The 27,047-nt window shown below is 39.6% G+C and overlaps 1 protein-coding gene across 2 annotated transcripts in view; it reads right to left on the reverse strand.

Moving 5' to 3' along the window:
* The window catches only part of PHACTR3 (phosphatase and actin regulator 3), a 100,037-nt gene that overhangs the window by 59,855 nt on the left and 13,135 nt on the right, over window positions 1–27,047 (reverse strand). Inside the window, exon 1 of one of the 2 annotated variants that reach the window (XM_032126623.1) lies at window positions 11,947–12,117. The exons of the other annotated variant lie outside the window; for it this stretch is intronic. The gene's annotated coding sequence lies outside the window, so the exon portion shown is untranslated. Of the gene's footprint in view, window positions 1–11,946; window positions 12,118–27,047 lie in introns of those variants that run through there. 2 annotated transcript variants of the gene reach the window in all.

The following is a 27,047-nucleotide window of genomic DNA, read 5'->3' on the forward strand; positions in this document are numbered from 1 at the left end:
AGCCTGAACCTGACCCAGATGCCCCAAGATTGGCAGAGCAGGTGTTGCTCTGTCCCCATGATCTCCCTGCAGAGGTACGAAATTGATACCAGAGCTGGGATGACATTTCCTGTGGGCAAAGGATGACAATTCCTGTCACAGTAAGTCAGCAAACAGAGCACCTCCCCAGGAGTTTAAAGGGACATTTTATAATGAATAGCTCATATGCTGCTTCCAGGCACCCGATCCATGAGGCTTTACTTCCCTGACATGTGCCAGCACTTGGTCATTTTCTTCACACACTGATCCTGCACCCAGGTGCCATTCTAGGAATTCACTCCAGAGCTACGTGCCTTGTCCATTCCTGGTGGGATCATGCACAGATCATATTCACAAAAACACGGGAGTATGTTGCCCAAAACATGTGATTCACAATAAACACATCAAAACCTGAATAGAAGGCTTTTAAAGCTGAAAATCAAATACCTCTTTTGGATTTTGTTCTTGGTTTAATAAGGAAATGCAGGCAAAATATTTGTAAAGTGAACACTGTGCTAGAAATCTCTAAGTAACCCAAACCCAAGTCTATCTCTGCAGCATTTGCATGGCTGTGAGTCTAAAATGGAGAGCTAAGCAGCATTCCCCATTAGCAGGGTGCTGGATGGGAGGAATTATGTATTTCTGTGATGTATGCATGGCACAGAATTAGATACAGCAGTTCAGAGCCCCTAACACAACTTTTCTTCCACAAGAAGATGTATCTTCTTCCCTTAGAAGATACAGACATGCCAAGCAGGTCTTGGTTTACAAACTCTTGGGCTGGTATCCAATAAATTGAGTTTTAGGGCATTCAATAACAGATCAAAATGACCACGGTCCCAATGGTACAAAGTGCAGATCCAGTAGAAATTCATTCTCACTTCTCAAATTGTTTAAAATACATTTATTAGTCCACACTGTTCCTGCAAGCTTTTTGCTGGATCAGGTATCATTTCTCTGCACCACTTGGACTTTATGCTGTATCAAGAATTGTCTGTCATCCCCCAGTTGGCATCAATCTGGCATAAAAGCACAGAGCTGGCATAAAGTGGATCACAGCTCTGGCTGATTTGACAGAAATATGGTAATTTGCCCGTGCCTGATCTGCAGGAAACCTGTCCTGCTGTTAGAAGCCCTTGTGCACATATCTGGTGTCAACATCAGCCTCCGGTAGGGCAGCAGAGCCTGGCGGTGCCAGAAGGTGATGGGAAACTAATGGAATATCTCTGCCTGTGCCCCAGCCCTGAGCTCAGGGTGACAAAAATGAGACATCACATGGTGGCTCCAGCCCTGTGCACATCCTTCTGCTCAGTGACCTCAACTCTCAACAGCAGCTCCTGCCACAAGAACAGCAAGGAGAGGATTTTCGCAGGGCATGAGCCTGTGCTGCACAGCTGCAGCCAGCAAGGGGGATGCAGAACAGCTCTGTTTTCAGAGCAAAACAGACACCCTTCCCTCATGTTTGCTCTTCTTGGGTTTAGGCTTGGGGCTTTTGGCTTATGCACCACAAATTCAGCAGTTATTCTGTAGTCTGTATCTATATATTATATCTATACCGTATATAAGTATGCACGCAGTATTACATGTTATATTGTGTAACTACATGTTGAAAATCTAAAAAACACCATCAAGGAGTCTGCTGCTAATATGGATTTGATTATAAAATAGCTGCTTCTTGTGGAGGTCAGAGTGAGAGAGGGTTTGGGAGCTTGATTTTGGGGTGGCACAGTCAGCACCAGAGATCTTGTAAACCCAGCCCAGCTCCCCAGCAGAACCCAGTGCTCAGCCTGCCTCACTCAGCCAGGCTGTTCCTAACCCCTCCTCAATAATGCATCTCATTCATCCGAGGAGCATGTGTGATGACTTCCAAATAAAACAAGATAAGGCATCAGTAAGAAGTTGGATTTTGGCATCTATTACAGTGCTGTCTTACACGTTCATATTTATAATGCTCCAGTGCCTAAATGCACAGTGAAAGGGTTGTAAACAAGAGTTAACTGCAGTTCCCATTAAAGGCTTCCTTAGGTCTCCTCATCTCTCCTGCTATTTGTTTCCTCTGATTCTTTAGTTTCCCTTTTCTTTTTTTTGCTTTTTTTGGTTTTTTTTGGTTTTTTTGTTTCCCCACCCCTGGCCTCCAGAGCTGGCAGAAGGGCAAGGGGAGAAGGGCAGTGCTACTTTGTACTTAGACAACATCAAAAGTGAAAAGCTTTGACATTTCCCAAGCCAAAACTGGCAAAGCCGGCTGAAAAAAACCAAATGTTCCTGTTCCAAACTGCAAACTTTCCTTATTTGTTGAAAATGTTCCAGGGTGGCTTCAGGATATGCTGAGCCAGCCTAAAGGCAGGTTTAACTTATGTTTTGACCATTTAAGAAGGAAAACAACTGTCTTCTTCCATGATACTCTTTGGCACTCAGCAAATAAATTTTACCATGGCGACTGTAAAGTCACTTGAGTCGCACAAATTCTTCACTAGAGTGGTCCTCGACATCTTGTTCTACAAACTAACCTGGGCACTCAACAGTCATTAAGAATAAAAAACCCACATGAAGTAGCTGAGTATCATGCGTTAGTGTCATGTTTTCCAGTTGTTACTTCAACATAACAGCTGAGTCTTACATAATCATGTTTTGTAATTGTATACCCAAGTGCTCTACAGAGCAGGAAAGCTAAAATGTGTAGTGGAACCTGAGTCAGCTTGTTCCAGTGCTGGAAAGAGAAACTTCACTTCTGAATATTGTTCCAGAACTCTGCTTCTTTAGCTAAATCCTGGAGCCCAGCAAATTCTGACTGGTCACAGGCAGAGGAAGTTCCCCAGAGCTGCCCTGTGATGTGATACCTTATCTTGCTCTGAACATGGTAGAATTCAGAGTTTGTGAGGTCTGAAGGCACACAAATGGATAATGTAACTGTATTTTTTTACCAAACCTGAATGCTGTGCAGAATGACTGCACTGACCTCCACAGAAAAATATTTTCAGTGCTTGTAGCATGCAGCTGTACACGAAGTATGTGCATACTTGGACCTAATTTGAGATATAGCTGCCACAGCTGGAGGTATGAATCATATAATGGCTGTGGGTTTGGGCTCTTCTGATGTGTAACCACTCAGCTCCAAAGCAAAGCCAGGGATTGCCAATCCCTGCCTTTCTGCAGGCTCAGTTAATCACCCCCTCCTTGACACCGTGCCCTCGCGTTCTGTGCAAACAGAATGACGACTTCACAATTTCCACAATGAGACCTCGCTGTACAAGCAGAATTTCTTGCCATGATTCTTCTCAAAATAGATTAATCTTTGTAGAAAATGAGAGCAGAGGCTAATGAGGGTTCAGGCACAGATGGGATGGCACCAGCAGCTACTTCCTACAAACACAGCAAAGTAATGGTTTCTAGCATGACATTTAAAAAAACCAAGCCCCACCAGGATGCACAGCTGCAAGGGACTTCAGTTTGAAGTCAAATCCGATGCTGACTGGTTTTCTTCAGTGAAATACGACACCTGGTCTCCTTATCTCACCTTATCAATTTAATCACACTTTTAATGAGCAGAAATATAAAAAGTAAACAGTTCCCTTCTCTTCTTAGACTAATTTTCTTTCTATGCTGTTTATTTTGAATAACCAGAGTTCCTTTTTAGACCCCTGTTCAATATTTCATTCGAAGAATTTCACAAGCATCTTTGAAATGTTATTTTGAATCTTCAGCAATGTTCAATGCAAATTTCCTGGGATTTTCTCCCCTCTCAAACTGGGCTCTGTCTTTCAGAGTGGGGGAAGAGCTGTTTCATGGCTTGCTTAGGAATCCAGCTCCATTCCCAACTGAGAGAGAAGTGAGAACTCTGTAGACCAGGTTACAGATGAACTGTGGGTAATTTCTGTATTAGCCCCCTATCTGTAGCTGGTCCATAAAAATCCAAATGTTATTCAGGGGTGTGTCACTTTCTGTTATGAATTCTAAATAAAGAATCATGAACTACTCCAAAAAAAAGTAGCCCAGTGGGATAAGAATCAAACAGTGTTTCAACAGTTATGGAATGACAGATATATTTGTGTCTTGATACATGTGGAACTAACAGTAACTGGCATTGGTAACGGTGTTTGGGAAGATTCTGTGCAATTTTATGCTCAGAAGAAAATAATCTGATGTGTCATTTGGCATAAATTGCCTCCTCTGGATGTGCAGATCACTGCAGTTGCTGTCTCATTTTAATTGGGTTTCACTGTGCTAACTTCTCTGGATTATTGCATTTACCCCCTTCCAGATGATTGTTATATCCTGTATTGAAAAGGAATTATTACCTATCTTTCATCTTCTAGAGACAAATAAGAAAAACTGGGAAAAGTTCTCATTCTCTCAAAAGGGAGGTGAGGGGATCCTGCTGTTTTTCCCTACTTTGGGCAATATTTTTAGCTGGCTTCCAGTGGCAGTGCAGGTGCAACAGGCCAGGGAAAGTCTCCATGGGGCACTGTGCTTGTGCCATAAAATAGGCCCAGCTTTATTTTTCTGGCACTGAAAACAAGGGAGAAAACTTTTGACCTGCAGACATAGGGAGAGGAACAGTCTTTTGGCTTTATAACCATTGCCAGGTGTGTGAATTACAACATCCCCTTGAAAATTGCATATATCCCCTATATCCCCCCTCTTTTTTTTCTTTTTTTTTTTAAACAGTGGGAGAGGGGCAAGGGAATGGGATGGATCTCCTTGCAAGCCCCTCTGGTTTTTGAACCAGTAGAATGCATGTGGATCAAATTCTCAAGGCTTATTTCCCAAAAGTGAAAATCAGAAATTTGCATTCTGAAAGTTTCTGATATTGGATAAATTTGTCCATCTTCCCAAGCGCTGCCTAGGTAGTGGTGCCTGGTGATCATGCCTGGATAATCCTGCAAGAGACTGAGTTCTAATTTTGGCAAAAAATATAGTGCTGCAAAAATAACTTTAGGGTCTGATAGCTGAGTTTTTCGTGAGTGACAGAGCTTATTTTTCTTGAAGAACATTAACAGATTTTGCAGATAGACAATAGAAATTAATTAAATTTTCTGGCCCACATGGTTATTCAGCAGAGCTTGGTAAAGTGAGTCATAAGGGTTCAATAGCCCATGGTTTAATTTAAGTTACATGACTTCTACGAAAATCTTGAGATTTTTGGGGAGGGAGATGAACTTTGTGTAGAAAGATTTAAAGAACAAGGAAGGACCAGGGAATAAATCTGAAGGAATTTGGTGCACAAAGCTGGAGAAAGTTGGCACAAGCAGCCTCAGTGGAAGACAGGATGGAGAGACCCATCCTTCATGTGTAATAATCCTGACCTTTGCCTTAGTTTTAAAGTTATACTTGGTAGCCAAATTATACCAAATAGATTACCCAGGAGCAGAAGGTTGAGAGAGGGCTGGCTGCATTAAACATTACAATAATTGTCAGAGTTGTCACTGTGGCATTTTCCTCTTCAACCACTGCACAAGGGGTGAAGTCAGGCATTTGCTGTACAATTAACAAATCATGGGATATTCAAACAAATCAGTGCTTTCATCAGCTTCTACCATTTCGTCACATTACTTCTGAAATTGATTTTATATTGTAGGCCTACATATCCCCTGAAATACATTTCTCTGCATATGTGGAGCATGAAAAATTAATCCATTAACAGGTATTCTTTAACTAGGTCTTGAGAGTGCTGTGAGCCTGAATTATGCTGCATTTTCCAGTATCTTTTTCATTTTGCATGTTCTAGATAAAAAACTGTTTCCTTTAAAAATCGTTGCTCTCTTCTCTGTAATGCTGACAGGAGGGGAAGAGGATATTGAAAAGCTCCTCATCAGCATAAATAAATTAGAGTCCCCACTTCAGAGAAGCCAAGAGGAATGAAGCTCCATTAAATGTTTTAAGAGGAAGCTGGAGGCAGAGATGACCAAAATGAAGCTCCCCAGTCTAAATATATTAGCAACCCTCTCCACACTTGGATTTTTAAGTGCCACATAATCTATTAAAACTGAAACATCTTTGAAGGTAGCGCAGTTAGAGCAGGGATTGTGGTACCACGTATTTAAATAATGGAATATCACATTTGCAGTTTTTAAACCTGTATTTTCAGGTAAAAATTCAGCTTTCTGTTAATAGGGCCAGTGTTGTATTTCTGTCTCTCCCCAGGCTCCTCCTCTCTTTGTCATCCCTTTTTCTGCTGCCTGATGATGCCTCATTTTGCAGGATTTCAAAGATTTGCAAAAATTTCACAGCAGTAATCCTGTCATGCAGCCAGGGATGTATGTACACTATTTATAAACTGATACAGTTCCACTTGCTGCACAATAGCAAATTCATGATTAATCAGATATTATATTTGAGAGCTTCACACACAGACAGCGTTGTCAGCTCAGGATTCAGCCCCAAGTTTTATGGCATTTATACTTCAGTGTGGTTTTTTTCAGGCAGATACCCATAAATTGGACACTATTTACATTTTTTGCTGTCACTTTTCATAGACTGCCTTGTGCATGGGCCAAGATAGCCCAAGCCTGGAAGATCTGTTGATTTTTTCTTTGTACAGTCCTACCACTGACTTGCCTGGTGGCCTTGAGCAACCTTTTCCTTCCCTCTGGGCTTCATTTATCCTCTTTGAGTAAAAGGGACACAAGAAATTTAATTTACTTTGAAAGGTATGATTACCACTTGCAATGTCCACTGGAGTCTTGGGATAACAGATGGATGTGTGTTTAACAGACAGGACATTCCTGGCAGTTGCTTTGGCAGGAGGATCCTTCCCTGTGACAGGAGCCCCATTTCAGTGCTAGGGAGGGGGAAATGAGAAATGTGCCCAGAGTTTCTACAGTGATCCTGCTCCATTCATCCTGGCAAACTTTAATTTCTGAAAACCAACCTTTTCCCTACGGTATCTCCTTAATTTTTCCACTGCCATTCATTGTATTTTATGACAGTTTTGTCTTGAGTTACGGGCATATTTTTCACCTGGGTTTCAAACACAGTATGTTTTTATCAACTTAAAGGCATCTTGCAGGCATCTTGCTTTTCAGACTGTTTATTTTAGGGTTTACTTTTTTTCCTGATCACCTCGTTTTTACATGGTCCCTTTTCTAGTAATTAAGCACCTAGATGCACTGGGCCTCTGATCCCCCCAAAACAGAACTGGATTTTGGCTCTTACTCCTTCAACACTTTTGAACTGAGCCTCGAGCACCACTCCAGATGAAATTCTGAATTCATTTCTTGTGGGTCCTAAAACTGCTGTTTGACAAAGCAGTTGTTTACTGTGCCCAGAATTATTTATCTCTCTTGTCCTGAAAAGAGAGTGATCCAGGCTATATGAGGGGAATCTTCTACTTATTACTACTCTAAAATTTACAGCTTTTCCTTAGAATCTTTTTCTTTCATTGAAAATTCCAAAGTCCCATTTAAGTCTCTTTTATCCACTTGACGTATTTTTTTTCACCGAGATGGTTTTGCAAATATTAACAACCTCTGTAAACAAGACCAAACCACACAGGGGAAACTCCTCCTTAACCTGCCCCCTGAAGAGCCATTTGGAACAAATGGCTTTGCATAATACAGCTTTTTCTAATTAGTATCTCTGGCAATAAGCCACTTGGGTATGTTTGATATGCTTTTATCTTAAGATTAAATTTACATTTGCTCCTAGGTAGCTCTGACATCTTCATTCTTGTTTTAGATCTCTGTCATAACATGATTACTGTGTGATCACTACTCACAGCAAACCAGCCCCATTTGTAAATGGCTCAGGTTCATTCGCAGTGATGAGCTCTACAGTCCTGCCAAGTGAGAATTTTGGGGGGTTGTTTTGCAACTTGGCTCTTAGAATTCAAAAAATATTGTTGTAAAAGCTGCAGGGCAGGTTTAAGGTATATTTGGAGCCATATAACAATTCCAAGAAACAAGACAGAAAAACAACCAAGAAAATAATTGATAAATAAGAATGTTTTTTCTGAAGAGATTGCAATTAAATATTCTAAAGGAGGTTAGTCCAGCTTTACAGACAGACTTTGGCACAGATTTTAAAGAATTTTCCAAAGTTTTGAAGAACTGAATAAAGAACTGATCCTTTCCTTAGTCCAGTTTCCTAACCACTGAACTTCTTCCTACCACAGAGAACTAAGCACTTTCAAACATAATTTTTCAAGGGCAGATTCACTATCAGTGCTATAAATTGTTCCAGCTCTTAAGAAATCAGTTGATCTGTTATTGATTATATCAACTGAAGATCTGTCACAGGACTCTCCAGTACAAAATAAGTTAAACAATATAAATCAAATGAAAGTACTTTCATAAATGTTAGGAATATTAACAAAATTTCTTGTGCCACGAAAAAAATCCGTAACTTTAAAAAATTTTATGTTTAAATAGAAATTTTTTTTCCAATACTTGGAAACAATAAGAAAGTTCTCAGGTCACAGTAGGAAATGTGTAAATCAGATCAGTCATTCATCTAATTTATTTTAAGAAGTTTCACTGTTAGGTTCCCTACAGCTGCTTTAGTGAGAGTCTTTATTGTAAAGTGCCAAAAAGGATGGAAAATATCCTACCAGGCAAAGTTACTTCTCCTAGACATCACTTTGTGAGATTAGAAACAGAAAAATCAAACTGCAATGCAAAGGTAAAGTGACAGCTACAAATCAAACAGGAATCTAATTCCATTCACCACACGGGCCTTTGGGATTTTCATACTTTGTGTGCTTGATCAGGTTTCATTTGATGGCCATTCATTAAGGAAAACATTCTTATTTCCCCAGGTAAATAAATAGATTTCTTTCTCCAAACAGCTTTGTACTCCACTCTCACTTTACCACATGAGCTTGTTAAGTGGTCAGGTCAAAACCACAGAGCAGGAAAATACTAATGCAGAACTGGAAATCCTTTACTTGTTCTCATTTGAGGTTTGTTCATCTCCAACACCACCAGGAGAGCGAAGAAAAGTGCTCCAGCCACACAACTCTGAAGTTGTACTGGGCACTTTTTACTAAGACCATGCTGAAATAAATACCATAATGCCACCCCATGAGGTCTACAATAAATCAACTCCTTTTCAACCCACTAAAAACGACATAAATCACATTCTGTTAGCTCAGGGTTGCTTTGTAATTGCAAAATAGTGCCAGACTTCCAGTGGAGGACAAGACTTGAGATTCATAAATCAATCAAGTATCATTTACCAACTCATAATATCAATCACCATACAGCATTCACAGCATCCTCTTCTGTCTAACATTTAATGCTTACAGCATGGCCATTATAGAATATTATGGTGTGAAGGCTACCACTACTAGAAATTACACATTATAGATTCAATCTATTGACTAACACTAAAAATCCAATGGCAAAAAACCCTATACTGTTCATTTCAATGGAGATTAAAATATTTTTTTCTAGGCTCATTTTGAAGAGAGACACTGAAAATCTCCTTAACCCTTCAATGTGTATAATAAAACTTCTTTTTTAAAGGGTTGTCTTAACTTGGGTTATTTCAGTGCTACACTTCACAACACTGCCTCAGAAACCATTGAGGGGGCAAAACTGAGGACAAGGAGCTGGGTGCAGGATGATGGAATACAAGTGGGAAAGGAAACAAGTAGCTGAAGGCAGAACAACTTCTTAATTGGCTTTGCTGTCAAAGCATGTCCTAAAACGCTGTCCCAGACTTAGAATTAAGAGAAGAAAAATTGTGCCTCGGAATGGTGAAGCGTAGGATTAGAAACGTGAAAGAGAGAAAGATCTGGAGCCAGAATTTTAAGAGAGACAAAACTCAGCTGGAGAGATCTAAGGGGAATGAAAAAAGTTGAATCCAAAGCACACTGTCCTCTAGAGCCTCAAATGGAATCCAAGATTTCAGACATTGTTTCTCTACTGGGAAATACCTGATGGGTGCTGGTAAGGTTCCACCTGCATTCCCACCTGCTGGTTCAGTTTGTCACCCTGCAGCTCTCTGCAGGACCTCTGCTGCCTGAAGAACTGCAGACAGAACACTGATGTTGAACTCTGTGGCAGAAGGTCTGGGGCTGGTTTAATTGATATTCTGAAGTCTTTACTAGAGCTCTCACATGCCTGCTGTTAGCTACATAATCTTATGCAATATTCTATTGTCATTCCCTGAGAAACTGTATAGTGGCTTGCTTGCAAAAGCTGTGCATGGGTCAGGGAACTGTGGAAAAAGGAAGATGGAGAAGGCCTTGGAGAACTGGGTTCTGTCTCCTAACCCTGCCAGACTGCCGGGGGGGGAAAGTAAATCATTTAAACACAGTACAGCTGATGTGTAAATCTTCAGGTAGTTGAGAATCCACAAGAGAATTTAGTAAGACATTATTCTCTAAGCATGTGAAGTGCTGCCTTATCTAATGGGTCTGGAAAATCACAGTGTACACGTCTCAAGGCAGTCAAAACGAGCATTTTAAAATCCCTGATGCTCTGCACACCCCTCAAGCCTGTAAGGTGGACAATCCAGCCCCACACTACTCAGAGCTTTTGTGCAGCAGGTACTGTAGTGACAGGCACTATATAAAAGTTTCTGAATATATTAATAACTTCTGCCCTCACAGATTACTGGAGAAAAATGTGGGTGATGTGCACTTTAAGGCTGCATCACAATGCATATGCACCAAGGAACAAAGTGAAGATTGCAGAGGCAACCATAATTCTGGCACTTCCTAAGTTTTTAGTGCATGCCTTTAAAATCTCAATAATGTGCTTTTAACATAGCGGCTTTCTGGTATATAACATGTGATTATCTGAAATTACATATATATTTTCACAGTATCTGGAGAACATTTTGTTTTGTGCTTTAGAAGGATCCTGAAATCAATCGTTATTTAAATAAAACATCTTTGGCTTTCTTTTCACTTTGCTTTTGTGTGGAAGCCACAGAACAGCTTTTCACATAGCAGATGAATAATGTGTAGGAAGAGTGAGAGAGGAAGGGAGCTGATGGCTTCTTTTTAAGTATGTGAGTTTAATTTCACCAGGCACTTTATTTTAATCATAATGCAGATCCAAATTTGTAGGGGAAAAAAAAAGAATCTCCTGAATGCTCCTGTATGTTGGTTCATATACATTACTGAAAAAGTCCACATTCTGTAAAATAATCCATTTCTTTTCTGCTTTTTTCAACTGTAGCTTGAAAATGAATATACATTGATATCTAAAGTACTAGGTAGCATAAAAACATTCTGCATCTTCAAACTACAGCAAAATGCAGTCAGAGGCTTGCAGGACAACTCTTAGATTACCTGACCAGATTTAGAGGTTCCATAGACAGAAATTTTCTTGCACTGTTGGATTTTTTTAGCAAAACTTTTTCTCATCAGTGCCAAGAGGAAAGAAACAAACTATCCAGCACACGCCTAAACTCAAAAGTATTATGGCACTTGCAGTGAGAAAAATTCCTTGTTTCCTGCCCCCATTCCCTCCAGCTTCTCTGCAACGTAACTGCAGACAAAAATCCCTCTCCCTATTGGAAAAGTTTATCTATTGATCCTGAAATAAGCACGTGTAACAGTTATGCAGTTGATCTGCCAGCACCATCCCTGGTTCCCAGTTTGGGAAGAACACATTCCTGGTTATGAAATGGATGATTTCAGAGCCCAAAGTATGAAAGAACAATCCTACTCGCTTAGGGAAAAGAGAGCCAATGGAATTTTTTTCCTCTGTTCCTAATGATCACAGAGATAACACATTCTTAGATATTTTATCACAAGCAAAACATCCTAGGAGTCCTAATTCCTTCAGGTTAAAAGCTCGCAGCATTCCCCCAATATAGAATCTCAGAAATATTTTTAAAATATCTGAAGCTTTAATGTCCACTCGCCTCAGCTAAAACTCCCAGTAAATAGATCAGTTTAAGGAAATAAGGCATCTGTAGCAGGAGGGAAGTATTTATCCATCTTTCTGTTCATTTCTTTTATCCCTTGCTACTCACCTCCGAGTGCTGCTGTTGCTCGGAGCACACAGAAGGCAGCAGCTCATTCCGAGGCAGAAAAAGGTTATTTCCTTTCACCCTCTGTTACTGCTCTCCCTTGAAACTCCTTCACTTTCTCTTTTCGAGCTGCACAGGAACACAAGGATGGACCCTTTGGGCTCTCTTCAGTTCTGTGTGTATTATGTAAAACAGATGAATGCATTTCCTATTTTAACCATGGAAATCATGTCTGCACTGACGGGCGCCGGGATCATTAACAGCGCACTGTGCGCAACGGTGAAAGCCCACGGAATGCTCAGAATCGGGCTCAGCTCTCTGAATGCAGAACCAGATGAAAATCTGAAAATCAACTTCTCTTTGTTGCAAAAGTTTCTCTTTTTCTCTCCGTCAGAAGAAGCTGGAAATCGCTGTTTAACCAGTACCTTTCATTGGAAATGCTGGAGCAAAGCTCTAGACTTGGTGTAACACCAGAAACAAACACACTGGAGATGTTTTGGCCATTAAAATGCCTCTAACCCCAGTGTAACTTTCGGTCAGCTACCACATCAAACCTGAGATTCCTTTCTCCCAAGACAATTTTGTCTCGTAGCACTGTCAGCAAACTGCTCCAGCCCTGCTTGAAAAGATTCCAGCCCAAATTACAGCAGTGAAAGCCTGTTCTGGCCTCTTCCCTTACTGTTTTTTTCTACAATATTTACATTTTATATTATCCCACACCAAGTCTTAGCCATAGCTCCCAAAATGCAAGAAAACAGTCTTTCCTTCCTGCAATCCTAAATGCCTTCATTAGGGAGACTTAATGTTGAAGTGTTTTGGAAGGCAGATGCTCTGGATTTAAAAGAAACAGGAGAGGACTCAGTGAACAGCTGCATTGCTCTCAGCTTCCAGAGAGCCATATTTCAGAATGGTTTTCTACATTATTTTGTCAGTGGGAACATATTATTACCATCTAAATTTAAAAACACTGGCTTTCCTGCACGAAGGCAAAAGCAGACTTAAAACCACAATGACTGTTCTGTGCAAGTATTCTGTGCCAATGATGCAGAAAACGAGATCCAAGTGAAAAACAAAGTGGTTTAGAAGGTCTTTGCTTGCAAGGTGTCTGTATAGAACTGGCCAAAAAGCACCGGTACAGGAATTCTTGTACACGTTAATCACTGTTCACAGTTCTTTGTTGAAATTTCATTCCATGGATGCTTCAGCTCTTCACCGAGTGCTCAAAAATACTAATGAGCACTATTGTATTATATCTGTTGTACACTGAAATGCTGGAAATTAAACCCACGTTCCAAAGTTACAATTTTTCGGTTCTAAAGGACAATCTTTTCCAAGTAAACTGAGCACTGTCTGTTTCTGTAGATACTAGATCATGTAATTCCTGAAAGAGTGTTCTGGCAAAAATTCCACCTTGGAGCCCTGAGCATACCTCCTACTAGGGAACTGCCAAAACCCAGGAAGAAAATCTAAACACATTTTCAATAAAATCTTATAAATTTAAAGTTAATTGCAATCTTTTTTTGCCCCAGGAAATAGATATTAACAGTTTTTCTCTTACTGAGTCTTCTTATGCATCATCTACAACCACCCACGTTTATTTTCCAGAATAGTTTAGTCAGTGACTAAAGGATCCACCGCAGCTCAGGTAAATTGCTTCTTCTGAAAAAAAGTGCACTAATCATGTGGATAATATAAAACTGATTTGGCTTAATTCAATGAACATATGTAAAACAAAGGCTTTCAGTGGACAGCCCATTGTTTATTCCCTAAGGGATACTTTAGGGAACAAGTTTAATGAAGTACTGCTTCAACAACTTATTATCACAGGGAGTCTTTTAATTAATGTCAGTGGCATAACCTAGGTCAAAAATTTTGCATAGGGAAATGTGGAAGTCAAACAAAGCAAAGGACAAACATCCTTGTACCTAAAAGCCTGATTTCTTGGTTGTATTGATCAGTTAATTGAAAAAAAAAAAATACAATGTCTATCTCTCACCATTCTGTGCACAGATACCAGCCCTTCTACTTACTGAAGTTCTGGAAAAAGCTATGACAATCAAAGGCCTAACTTCAAGTGCAAATAAAAATATTAAGCAAAATCTCTATTAAAAATTAAAGATTCTTAGAGCAAAGTTCCCAAACATGTGCTTAAACTTACGCACTTAGTCTTTGCAAGGTTAACAGGATTCATCTGCCAGGGAGATGCCTTATTCCAAACAGGCTTCTTTGAGTTTTAAACCCACGTTTGCTAAGCTTCTAAATACTTGAAATTTAGGCACGCAAGTTTGAAAATCTGGCAAAAGCTTCTTAAATGCAAGTGAAAAATAAACAAATCTTTCCTGGTGCCGAAGTTTCTATGAATCATCGCTCTTCAGGCGCAGAGAAGTGGCGGTTACCCAATGCAGGAGCTGTGTCATGGCCACTCAGGCAATGCTGGAGGCTCCTGAGGCTGCAGCAACCAAGGCAAGAGGAAACTTTGGATACAGGACTAACAAGGGACTAAACATATTGAGGAAGCTGCTGCTTTGTACTCTTGCTGGTGGGCAAAATTCCCCAAAAGCTTAGAACAGCTTAACTTCAGATTTTTCAATGCCATAAATAAAACTTTTCCTCCTTACCAGACTCAGATTTAATCTTCCCTTTTTGCATGAGACTCAGAACTCTCATTTTTACACTTCCATATATGAAGCACCTCTGGCCACTTACACTGCAGGAATGAATAATCTCTACAGTGAATACAGCCCTTTCTACAGTACTTCTTTTAGAATCTGAGCTCCATTCATACACTTTGTATTCTCCATGGAATGGAGTTCTCCATTTCTTGGTGGAAACCACGTTTTAGTGAAGCTTTCCTTAGCAAACATGCTTCAAGTATGTGAACTTCGTAAAGCATCCTAAAGGTCTCCTGCTAAATTCTGTGTATGTGGCAATAGTTTTGGGTATAATAGTTTACATTTCAGCTGCCAGTGTACTTCTGTGTTAGAAGACATTCATTTATTTATGAGATTCACAGATCTTTGGATTATAGCTAAAATATAAGACTTTGCTGGTAATAAATTGTGACTCCCTTCACTGAAGCTGGGCAACATTCCATCTTCTAATGCTTTGTTGCACAACTTCTTAAAAAGTCTTCCAGTAAAAAGAGATTAAATTGTCAAAGTTACCAGGTAATGGCTTGGGCAGTGACAGAGCACAAACTTGGCACACAAAGCGTATGTGGATATTGAAAATCTCGTTTCTTCATTGAGGAAGGGGTCATTGGGTGCAAAGTGGGTAGGTCACCTCTTGAAAATCCAAGGTGTTTGGCTTTTGATTCTTCTTCTCAAAGAAAAAAATGATAATGAGAAAATCTGTCTGTGTATCAGAATGCTGAGTGCTAATTTTAGAACTCTTCAAATAGAATCAGAAGACTCTTTGAGACACTCACAGTGAAGAAAAATTGATATTTGAGGAATCCTTCTTAACAGGTTTTAAATTAGGTGAAATTAGGACTACAACATTCAGTATTTCTTAAATACTCATAAATTGTGTTTGGACTCAGTTTTGAGACTTTTCTATCAGGTTTCATGAATACTTATAGCAGAGGCATACTCATAAAAATTGGAAACAGCTACCCTTTAAAGCAAAAACTTTAAGATTAGATTTAGAAATACTGTAGAATGAGGCATTTGTTCTCTTGTTGTCATGAACCCAAAGAAACCTCTCTTATTTTAAAGTCTTTTTCATTTGAATACACTTAACATGCTTGGAGTACTTTGTTACTACTGCAGTAATTAACATTTGTAACCTTTGCTGATTTGGAATTAATGTTATATTTAGTAGAAAAAGAGAGACCAGAGATTCCAATATATTCCTGGAAGTATCTTTAAAATGTCCTAAGAATTATACTCAAAAGCTAGAAAATTCATACACTACTATCCCTGGGTGTCTTGATCCGTCTTAATTACTATATTTGGGGGTTTAAAATGTGACAATAAGTTGCTTTAATTTTCTCAATAAGGCCTTTTTTCAATTTTTATTTTTATCATCTGTCACAGAAATCTGTTGTATGTGTAAGCAATTTAATGGTTCACTGAAAGGTTGTTATGCAACTGAGTTGTATAAAACCCTGTCCAAGCCCAGAAATTACTGTAAGGGGGAAACAGTGAAATGGTGAAAGGCTGAGAATTTAAATATGTTTTCTCTTGGTATTTCTATCTTTTGTTAGTGAGTTTGTAGAGCTCCTGTGAGGGCAAGAGGGAAAAGGTTACCTGATGTTGGGATGCCAAGGATAAAAAGCTGCTTCCCTGGGCAAGAGTCTGGAGCCATAAGGTAGCCAATGGGGAGTCTGTAGTGCCAGAACTGCTCTGCACAGGTCTGAAGTGATTATTCCAACACAGAGTTTTCCAAACAGAAGCCACTCAGTGCAATGCTGAGCTATTATTAAAATCATTAAGCCTGGATTTATCAGTGCAGGTGATGAGTGATTAAATGCATCATTCCAACTGCACCAGGGTCAGGATTCGAGGGCTTTCTATCAATACACATTTATAATCCTGTAAATGAATACAGTGGATGGGCAATATTATCACTTGGTGAAGATGTCATTGATGCAGTTTGTGAGCCCCTGTGACAGCATGTACAGCTATTTCCAGAGTGAGGATCAGGGTGCAGTTAATGCAAATGGCAGATCCTGCGAGTATTGCTCAGGTCACTAAATCAGACATATTCCTGTTGACCACTGCTGTGATTATCCACACAGCAAAGCACTGCTCCATGAGTGGGGGATGCAGAATTTGGCCCTAAACTGATTATACATAAGTACAACTCCAAAAGCAGTGAAAGACCCAACACTGGGGTTTTTATTTCACTGACACTGATTTCACAGAAGTAAGAGCTCTTCTTAAGCTATTTGACAGAACAAAGAAATATAATCATGCTGTACCCTTGTTTGTGCAGTAACAAAATATAGCTTCACAATTCAGTTTATTTTCCAACCACAGCATCCTCTGAGAAACTAGAAACTCTTCCTTGCAAAGAACCTTTGTGTTGGACTGGATGATCTTCTGTGATCCCTGCCAGCCTGAATCACTCTGTGATCCTGTGATCTGTTTATGTAACCCCTACAAATAAAATACACGTCCTCATCCATCAATTATTTACCAATATTTCTACAGATGTCCCAAATATATGTTTTTGACCTTCAGGCAGAAACACCGAAGCACAATAGAAAATTCCACTTGGCCAAAGCTGGAAAAGTTCAGAAGCCTATAAATTATCCACTCTTCTAGACCGCAAGATCAACTTTGGTAAAGCAAGAAACAGTAAATCAGGTTCATTTGTACAAAAAATTCATAAGTGAATCAGTTGTTGATAACCAACACCACTCCTTGGGATGCATTTCTCTATTTGCAATTGAAATTCCTAGTTTGAGCTCTAAATAAATTTTTAAGGGAAGCTTTAAAAACATTACCTAACATCACAAACAACATGTATTTCTCTTCTCACTTGTTAAAAAAGATCTTTGTAGCTTCTAACATTTGTCACCACAGAGCATATCATTTGAAACAGGGATGACCACTTTTTCACCAGCCAACATAAAATAAAGTGAAAAGAGTGGTGTCAAAAAGTAGCACTCAACTGTAATTCCTGTAGGATTTTCTCTTATCGCTTCCCACATTCTATGAGCATTCTTCACAATCTCTCCTGCCTTTTCACTTGAAGTTGTGATGGTCTTTCCAGAGAATAATCAGTGAGAAGGCAATTTCTGCACTGTGTAAAAGTACATATTTTGTCTCTAGTCAGTTCTGAAAATACGGGTTTTTGTCCTTCCTATATGGGATAAATCAGTGTTCTGGTTTGGCCAAATTTAGAAATATATATATACTCTGAGAGAAGGCACAACCACCCCTCCCCACCCTCAGTTCAGAGGCATAGAAAGGCCAATAATTAATTTCTGGACATAGGCAGCGATATGGGATACACATCATAAGGTCACCCCAAGACAATCAGGAAACAACGGAATATGAGGACAGTGTTGGTGGCACAGGCCATAGCCTTAAAACTGTATTTCCATTCCTCTGAAGATTAAAACTGGATAAAATTCTCATTAAATTCATAAATTTTCATTTCATTAATAAAACTTCCATATCCATAGATCCAAGCCAACACGTCAAGAATTGTTGATTTTCCTGTTTAGTAATGCTTTCATAGACTGCTGTTTTGGGCCTCTCTTCAGCACTCTCCATAAAAAACTGCTGTAAGAATTTGAAACTGGCTCTACATTAATCATCTAATAAGAGTAAGATATCCCAACATGTTATTTATCCTCATAAACTTGCAGCTCTCTCTCACACTGGGAGTTCCAGGGATGTGGTAATGTGGAGCAGGGAGGACCACGCCGGTGTTCAGCACCAAGGTCAGCTCAGGACTATGCACAGCCCACAAAAAAGGACCTTGATTCACTAAAAAGTCAAGACTCCCATCAAAAACACAGCGAAATCTCAACACTTGTTGAACAGCAATAGAGAAGATTTTTTTTTTTTAATCTAAATCTTGTATTTTATTCATTAACTGCATTCTTTATAGGCCATTCTATGTGGAATATAATGCAAATAGATGTGAGGTAAGTTTGTAACACTATTTACATTCAGTAATGCACAATGCAGCTGCAGTGGAAGAAAAGCCAGGTGAATTGAGCACTGCACTTGCATGTACTTTTCTTTGAACCCCTTATGTACAATATACGGGCTAAATCGTGCCTTTAGGCACAGGCTTGAACAAAGATCATAAATTGCACGCTCTCCAAAGACATAATATTGTAGCACAGCTCCCTCTTGGCTTCATGGTAGGCCAGCTACAAATGAGCCTTTTCCAAAGCATTCGACAGCGTGTGAGCAACGTCCTGGACGCGCTCACCAACCAGGGCAGGACAGTGCCAGCTGAAAAACCTACTGCTCCCTCCACTTCTTGTCTGCTCCTCAGCTACATCCCCCAAAAAAGAGAAATGTGTGCCCCGTGTATGGAGACTGACACACATTTTCAGTCCCTTCAGTGGATGGATGGATGGATGGATGGATGGATGGATGGATGGATGCATCTAGAGATTGGTTCTGTGTAGGTTCAGCTGACTTTTATTCCTTTTGAGAGTGGACTTGAAACATGGACGCATTGGGTAGATTGAGATTAATCTATTCCTGACTTAAACTGATCTAGATGCGTGTGAGATGCTCATTCAGAAGGCGTCTTAATATATTTTATACATGTGAAAAGGCAAATTAGGTCCTACTGGATTTATTATGTATCAAGCTAATGAGAGCTTTAATATCTAGAGAAGTGATTGTCATAGGTTCTGAACAAGTTCTTTGGTAATTTACTACTGACAACAAAGCCGGCCTGGGAGTCTAAAATTTCCACAACTTCCAAGTGTTGTGGGTGTAGACACTTTTGGTACACAGTTCAAAAAACCCAAACTGCAGTAAGGTTAGAAAATCTTCCCCGTGAAGTAACCTGGAATGCGCAGCAGCACTAGAGAGAACGTGGCAGCAGTGCACATGGGAAATCCCAGAACAAAGAGAAAAGTCAATCACTGCATGTTTACTTAAGTGGCCAGACTGATACATTACTGCACACAAAGACATTTCAGCACAAAAGTTGTCCTTTACGTGAATCCTATGGGCTTTTTTTACATGGAAATGCTTACAAAATCTAATCCAATTTACCTAAGTGCGTGTGCTTGGAAGTAGCTTAATTAAACCACAGTAAATTTGCATGAATACTCTCTCCTAGAATTAAAGTAATCTTAATTCAATTTAGGTTCATTTACTTTGGAACAGAATAAAGCTAAATTAAATTGAGCTCACTTTAATTCTCACCATGAGTGTCCACACAGATTTTAATAGTTAATTAATGCACTGTACTTTCATAAGTGAACCTGCATGGATTTTCATAGGCTGTGTTTATGTAAACAAGCTCTAAACACACTCATATTTCATTTCAAGACCGTTCTATTTTCTGTTACAGTCCATATGGGCTAATTTAACAGTCACTAGGAGGAGCCAAGTATTAGCAGATTGTTCTTAACCAAGATTGTATTTTCCATCACTGGATATAAAAGACAATTTTTTATATATTCTCTGAATTACAGTCCTTAATGCAGCCCTTTAGGCCTTAAAATTCACTGATGATGAGCAAAAGAAGCTAGATGTGATTTCTTAGAAAAAAGTCTTTAAATTCCATGTCTAAAAAGGATATACTTAAAGATGTTCCTTTGCGAAATAGATTATAGCATAGGAATTGGATTTTCTAGATAACAGATGCACTAAAACCACAATTTGAAACAATTTTTGGACTCTGTCCCAGCACAAATCAATCATATGGATTCTGAAAATGCTAAGACAGATCTTGAAATGGTAATTAATTTGACATCACAATTTTGATGTCAAAGAAGAAACTCTGAATTATAGCTGTTAAGGCTCTAACTCAGCACTTATAAACAATGTTTCTAAGTTTCACTGTTTCCAAAGTTGCTGGGTCCCCTCATTAGTCTCAGTTTTTAAAATGTTCTCCTGTTCATGGGGTGAGAAACTCTATCTTTGGCTGCAACTCCTTTCAAATCACAGCTTGCTGGGCAAGGCTCATGTTAGCTGTGATTGCAGTTGGCAGGGCACTAGATTAGCTGTTGACATCAAGCCAACATTTAATTTTGTTTTCTTGAGTCATCTGTTGCCAGTTCCCATGACAACTGCTCTTCTAGCCTTCAGATTTACTAGAGAAAACCATTAAAATGGCCAGGAGTACAGAAAGAGATCCTTTGATGTAGATGGAAGTTCAACTGTTTCCTTCAATGGAAACGGAAAGATCTTTTCAGTTATTACTTTAGCACCACGTAACTTCTGTTCAGGAAAACACAGATGTTCTTGTATTAGAGAAAGAGAGTGAACAGCAGTTTTTAACAAGAAACCTGTTGTAGCATTGCTCTACTACAGAATGAAGGTCTTTGTGTCTAAAAAATCATCTCATGCAGAGGACGGGAAAAAATATTTTTCTATTCTTGCTTAGTAGTAACAAAAGATGAAATTTAAGATATGGATTCTTTTGATCTTCACTGGAGTCCCTGTACATTCCATTTCTTGTTTCACAAATGTGTCACTTAGGTAAAGGATGTATCTCAGGAAGACATCATTGCTGTGCTGAGTCAGCCTAGAGGTTGAACCAGACCAGAGGAAAAGGCCAATCCCAATCCTGTGGGAGCACCTGGGATCAAAAAATACCTTTGGCTAAAAATACTTCTCAGTGTATATAAAATATGTACAACCCATAAACCCCCCGGTTATGAAAGCATAAGAAAAAATTAAATACCATACTGGATTACAAGCAGTCCTTGTAGTAGAATGTTAACACTCAGTGGTTATTTCTACATCTCCTGTTGTTTTTCACAGATCCTTCCAAAGTCTGAATTCCACATTCCTCTTATTCACTGTGTTCAAAGCACTCCAAAGCCCTAAGCACCCCCAAACCCCTTTGAAAGAAAAGCAAGCACAAATAGAATGCAAAAAGGTGCACAACTGGTTCAAATACAGACAAAACCCCAGGTAGCTCTGTATCTCTTCATTAGGCAAACATTTGCCTCTGGTATATGGAAAAACAAGCAGCTACACAACTCTGCCATTGCATGGGTATTTCCCACTGCCCAGGAGCTTGTTCTAGCAAGCATTACTTGCAGGAGGATGTCCAATTCCCCCAGAGCTGCACAGAAAGGGCAGCACATGGCAGTGCTTGCAAGCTCAGGTGAGGATCCAATACTCATGACCGTGGTCAAAGAATTAATGGCCCTCTGCTCAGGCAATACCCTAGGGATCTCTATGCACCCCATTTAGCCTATGTTCCATTATACATATCTGGATGACTCTTCCAGGCTGGTTCTTCAACAGCAATTCAAAATTGCTTTCCCAAATGTGAGGATACCTAAGCCTACTCTTGATTAAAATGGAGAGAACAAGGTGATTACTCTGACAAAAACCTACCTTGCTTCTCTTCTTCTCCTCTGCCCAGTAGAAGCAGTTAAAACATTTTAAAGATAATGTGGGAGAAAGTGAAAGATAAGGAGAGAGAACACACCAGTTCCCCAGCTTGAGTTAACTCTCCCGATCCCACTGGAGAATCATCTTCCACCAGCTGGAAATCCAACCCGCCAGAGATCTCAGTAGGTTGAGTATGTTTGGTACCAGTCACACTGCATGGACTGAGTGTCTTCCCCCCACAGCTGTCCCCCAGTTTGGGTACAAAGCCACCCTTGTCGGACTGGTGTGAATTAGTGACAAAAGGAAGCGCCATGGCCGGGATGTGCGGCTGCCATCTCCCAGTGCTACACTGGAGATTAAACAGCCACATCCACTAAAGCTGGCAGTGTTTATGTAATGGTTTGGGCTGTGAATTCAGGCTCTGTGTGATTGTTTCAGAAAGCACTTGGCTCGTGAATTCCATTGATGCAGACGCCCGCATACATTCAAAATGCTGTGTTTCATGTTTTGCTTTTATCTTTAAATATATTTGAGTAGGTTTTTTCTCTCTTCTAAAACAGCTCACATAATAGGTAGAACTAAAAATGATCTAATAGCTTCAGTGCCTTAGAGCTACTGCCATGCATGAAATTCAAACTGTGACTATAAAAAGAAGCAAGGACTTTCTCTCCAATTCACATTTTTAACTATTTCTGTATTTTTTTGAGAAGGACAGAACTTGTTCATGTTTCAAGTCAGGATCAGTTAAATAAAACACAATCTGAAAGTTATTACAGGTCATCTGGAGAACTGGAGGCAAAAGTCTGAGGGTTTTTGACTGGTTGAGAAGACAATAAGCTTAGCAAGATTAGTAGTTACTAATTAAGTGGTAGCATGACCCAAATTTGTTTTCATAGCCCTTACTGATTTAGTCAGATGCAATGACATCCATTACAGCTGAGCAAATAGTTCCTGATGAGTAATGTATCTGCACCTCCATACTTTCTATCTGCATATTGCCTTGACTGTGTCACAGTTTTCCTGTCACCATCACCAGCTCGTACCTGCTAGATTATTTCTGCAGTGTTTGAAATGTGTATGGTCTGTGTTCAGCTGCCAAACACAAGTGGCACTGCTCAGTCCTAGTCCAATACCTTATGTCAGCTCACTCTGTGACTGAGTGCAACTCTTAATTAAGTTTATTTGCATGTGTGCAAAACATATGCTTGGCTATTCAAACCTTGCTTTGCACAGATGCTGCCTAATTTTGTTAAATGGGAGAGACCACTATAATTTTTAGGAGAAATTAGCCAAATTAGAATAGATTGAACCATTTGACTGTGTTCCCAGACTAACATAACTATTTGGTACCTTGCTTGTCAGAATTTAAATATTATCTGTTTCCAAATGCTCTGAAATAAGAATTGGTGGTTTTATTGAGCATGGGTGGCTGTTCCTGGGTTTCACTTCGAGCTTCAGCCCAGCACAGGCTGACTCGGTGAGTTCTGAGCCATATGCACACTGAGACTCTCCTGCAGGGGGTATATTGAGACACTCCTGGAGACTGATTTTAGGCTGAATCATAACCCTTATGACTTTGGACGAGCCCACTGAGGAGGCTCACTGTGGGGAACTGGTCTGTCCGCTGGAGCGTGCCTTAATTGTGTCATCAGAGCCTTGGGTCATACTGTGAAGAGGTAGACGATGTCATATCCTCTAAACACGTTCTACCCACTCAGGCATTTAATCAGAGACTGACATATTTATTATGGATAAAAAGAACAGGAGGATACCATGAATTTCTTTAGAGCCACTTAATTGACAGTGCACTGGGTAATGAATGACCAATTAATAAAATGAAAACAGAATATAATGGATTTGTACTTTGTTTGTACACAACACGCATCATTAGGACTCTTCAGCCATCATTAGCTCTGTCTCCTCTGCACTGAGTCATTCTGCTCCCCGGAAGAAGTCTACGCTGCATTACAGAACTGCCAAACCGTTCCACTGATAGAGCTACAGATTTCTGGGCTGTCCTCCTGTGCAAGCTGGTTCCCTGAATTTAGGGGATTCTTTTTTTCCATTTCATGATGAAACGGGTTTTGCAGACAGCTCAAAGCTAATCTCATCAGAATTTTTAAAAAGCAAAGATGTACAAAGAAAAACCCTTACTCTACCAAACAAAGAGTCACAGCAGCACTTTGCTCTTGGAGGAGTCTACTTGGCTCGCCTGGAAAGGAACTGGATGTGGAGAAACCAGGACTAAGTAAAAGTGGATAAGCTTAATGACTTCTTGTAGCACAACTTACTCAGTCTTAAATTAAAAAGGAACATTGAAGTAATGAAAAAAAAACCAAAGGAAGAAGAGCAGTCTGGCAAATTCTGGCTTCTGTGTTATCAACTCTAGTGAAGTTCTTCCAGTGGTAGATTCTGAAGAAAATCCCCAGAGGGATTTTCTCCATGTCCAGTAAAAATTTCTGTATTTCTAGTAAATAAGACAGTCCTTGATCTACCAGAGAACTAGACAAACATGTAAGACTCAACCTTTGATTAAAAAAAGAAGCACTGTTCATGCAATCTGATTAAGCAGTCAGTCAATTATAACACACATATCAGTGGTAGCTGTGTGCTTGAATTCTTCAAATTCTTCATTTAATATCCTGAATAAAATAGGCATGGCAACCACATATAAAAGAGTCCTTTTACATACAATGAAAAAAGTTGTACAAAATATACAAATGATCTGCATGCACAAAAATCCCACAAGTACATATGCAAAACACTTCATTATGCCTGTTAGTTATTGTAATTGCCATTAGCGTGTGCAATTACTTGCTCTGCATCACAATTCCAGGTGAATGGTTAAATCAGCTACAAAATTATGAATAGCTGAAAAATCCTGTTTCAAACCCCAAGCCATTTCATTAAATCTCTTCTTGTGTAGTAAACAAAGTGCATATCATGAACTAACAAATGGCAAGCTGTATTATTTCCTGAAGTGACTGCAGTATTCCCAGGAGAACTGAGGTTGTTGTTTACGGAACAAGAATTCCCCATGCAACAGCAATGAAATTGCTCTTCCCATCAGGACTTAGCCAGATCATCAGGACGAGTTATTTGTGCCCTGTCAAACCTTGGCTGTTCTCCTAGGGCTGTCAAACACTTTTTTTATGCTGTCTGTGATCTGAGTATTTGAACACTTTCTGCTTAAACCCATTAGCAATAACCTAGGTACAGACATATGTAATTGCCTGGCTTTTCCCTTTTTTGGGGGACCAAACTTTGGGCAGGGTTGGGTTTTCTGGAGTCTTATTCAAAGAGATGAGGACTAGAATATTACAACTGTAAATGTAATTTTTGGTGGGAAAAATTGGAAAATGAGGATGGTTATGTAGTACTTCTTAAGGACTATCAGAGTAGATTTGTCCAAGCACTCCTACAAGACTGTTCCACACTTAAATCCTCTTGGATTTAAAAGCTTTGTCCTCATCTCTTATGATGACCAAATGACTTAATTTAAGGCTCTACATTTTCTGGGAGAAAGAGCTGTTATAGTGGTATTTCATCAGCTGAAATTCAGTCCTAAATATAGCTGAAATTTCAGCAACCTCTTCTATATGGATATTAGGAGCAGAATTGGTGCTCGAGGTTGGCTTCTCCTAAGATCACTCTAGGCTACTGTGAGGATGTGACTGCAGGCCTGATGGATTTATAGTGGCATGAGCCATGAAGAAAGAAAATGTCATAAATCCAGATACCCTTGGGTTGTGCTTTTCACACAATATGTTGATAGGAAAACACACAAAATACAAAGGTAAACAGGTGATAGCTGCCATCCCCTCCTTACCTCTCCTTTTCTCACTTTCCTCTACCAATGAAGGCTACAATTGGGGTTTTTTTTCAGCAACAATGGTGAAAAATGAAAAACTAAAACCTGATAGCTGCTCTGTCTTATCCTGGAGGTTATCCTAGAGCCTGACCATAGCTGCAGTGCAGAAAAATCTGGGCACATATTTTCAAAATTCAAATTTGAGCAACAACATCAACAACAGCAAATCCCCAAACCCCACCCCCTTGCCCCCTGCCAGGACCTGGACCACACATAGACTGTAATTACCAGAGTTATTGCTGAGCACAGAACACCCAGAATGCAATTATGCTATTAGGGCAGGGTAATCAGAATAACTTGCTTATTAACAGAAAACCATATACTTGTCCTATGCTTTTATTTTCACTTCTATAAAACAGCCTCCTTAGGAGATACTACAATTAAACAGTGATTATGCATGTCAAATCAATTTTCAATGGATATGGATTATATGATAGCACAGGACGTGAAAGTGAATCACAGTTTAGTGTCCAGGCATTTAAACTGTGCAAATAGTTTTACAGTGATGCACTGGTTTAGATGTGCAACTGTGAGTTCCCATTATCCTCAGTCCAACAAACTGATGGTATCAAACACAGATGTGAAATGCTCAGTAAAAATGCATTAGAACTGTTACATTTCAGACAAAACTCTAAAAAATGTATACTTACTATTCAAACACCAGTGTTATTGGAATCTGAGGTTGGAGCCACTTGGAATTTGCTGATTTGCATGCAATACTTGGGATCCCAAAGCTGCCTACAATGTATGAAAATGATACTTTGTACATCTTTGGGATACAATTGCTGTAAATAACCCATCTGTCACCACAAACATCCTAAATAACCAGGCTGTCACCTCAAGCAGACTCAGGTGGCAGTGGAATAGATAAAGCCTTCTTCACATCTCAGAAGGCAGAGTGTATTTTGGGCAGAAAAAGGATGAAATAAAACAGCTACTTAAAACCACTCCAGACATACTATTTTTAACAGAAGCTTTGAAGTCATACCTTCTGAAAGCCACCCAAATGACAAGATGAGAGCACTGGGTCAGTCAGGCTGCTGCAATGGTAAAATGCCTGCAAAGGAGTCTCTCTGCTTTTTCTGGAGATTACAAAACATCTGAGTTAGCAATGGTTTTGTTTTGTGCACAGGTGGATGCTCTATGAGAAATGAGGGAACAAAAAAATTGGGCTTTAGAAGGTGTAATTAAAAATTTCACAGCAGCAGTCATGAATCTAAAGTTTGGAACGT

This window comes from Corvus moneduloides, chromosome 17, assembly GCF_009650955.1.
Source record: "Corvus moneduloides isolate bCorMon1 chromosome 17, bCorMon1.pri, whole genome shotgun sequence".
In the NCBI taxonomy this organism is placed as follows: domain Eukaryota; kingdom Metazoa; phylum Chordata; class Aves; order Passeriformes; family Corvidae; genus Corvus; species Corvus moneduloides.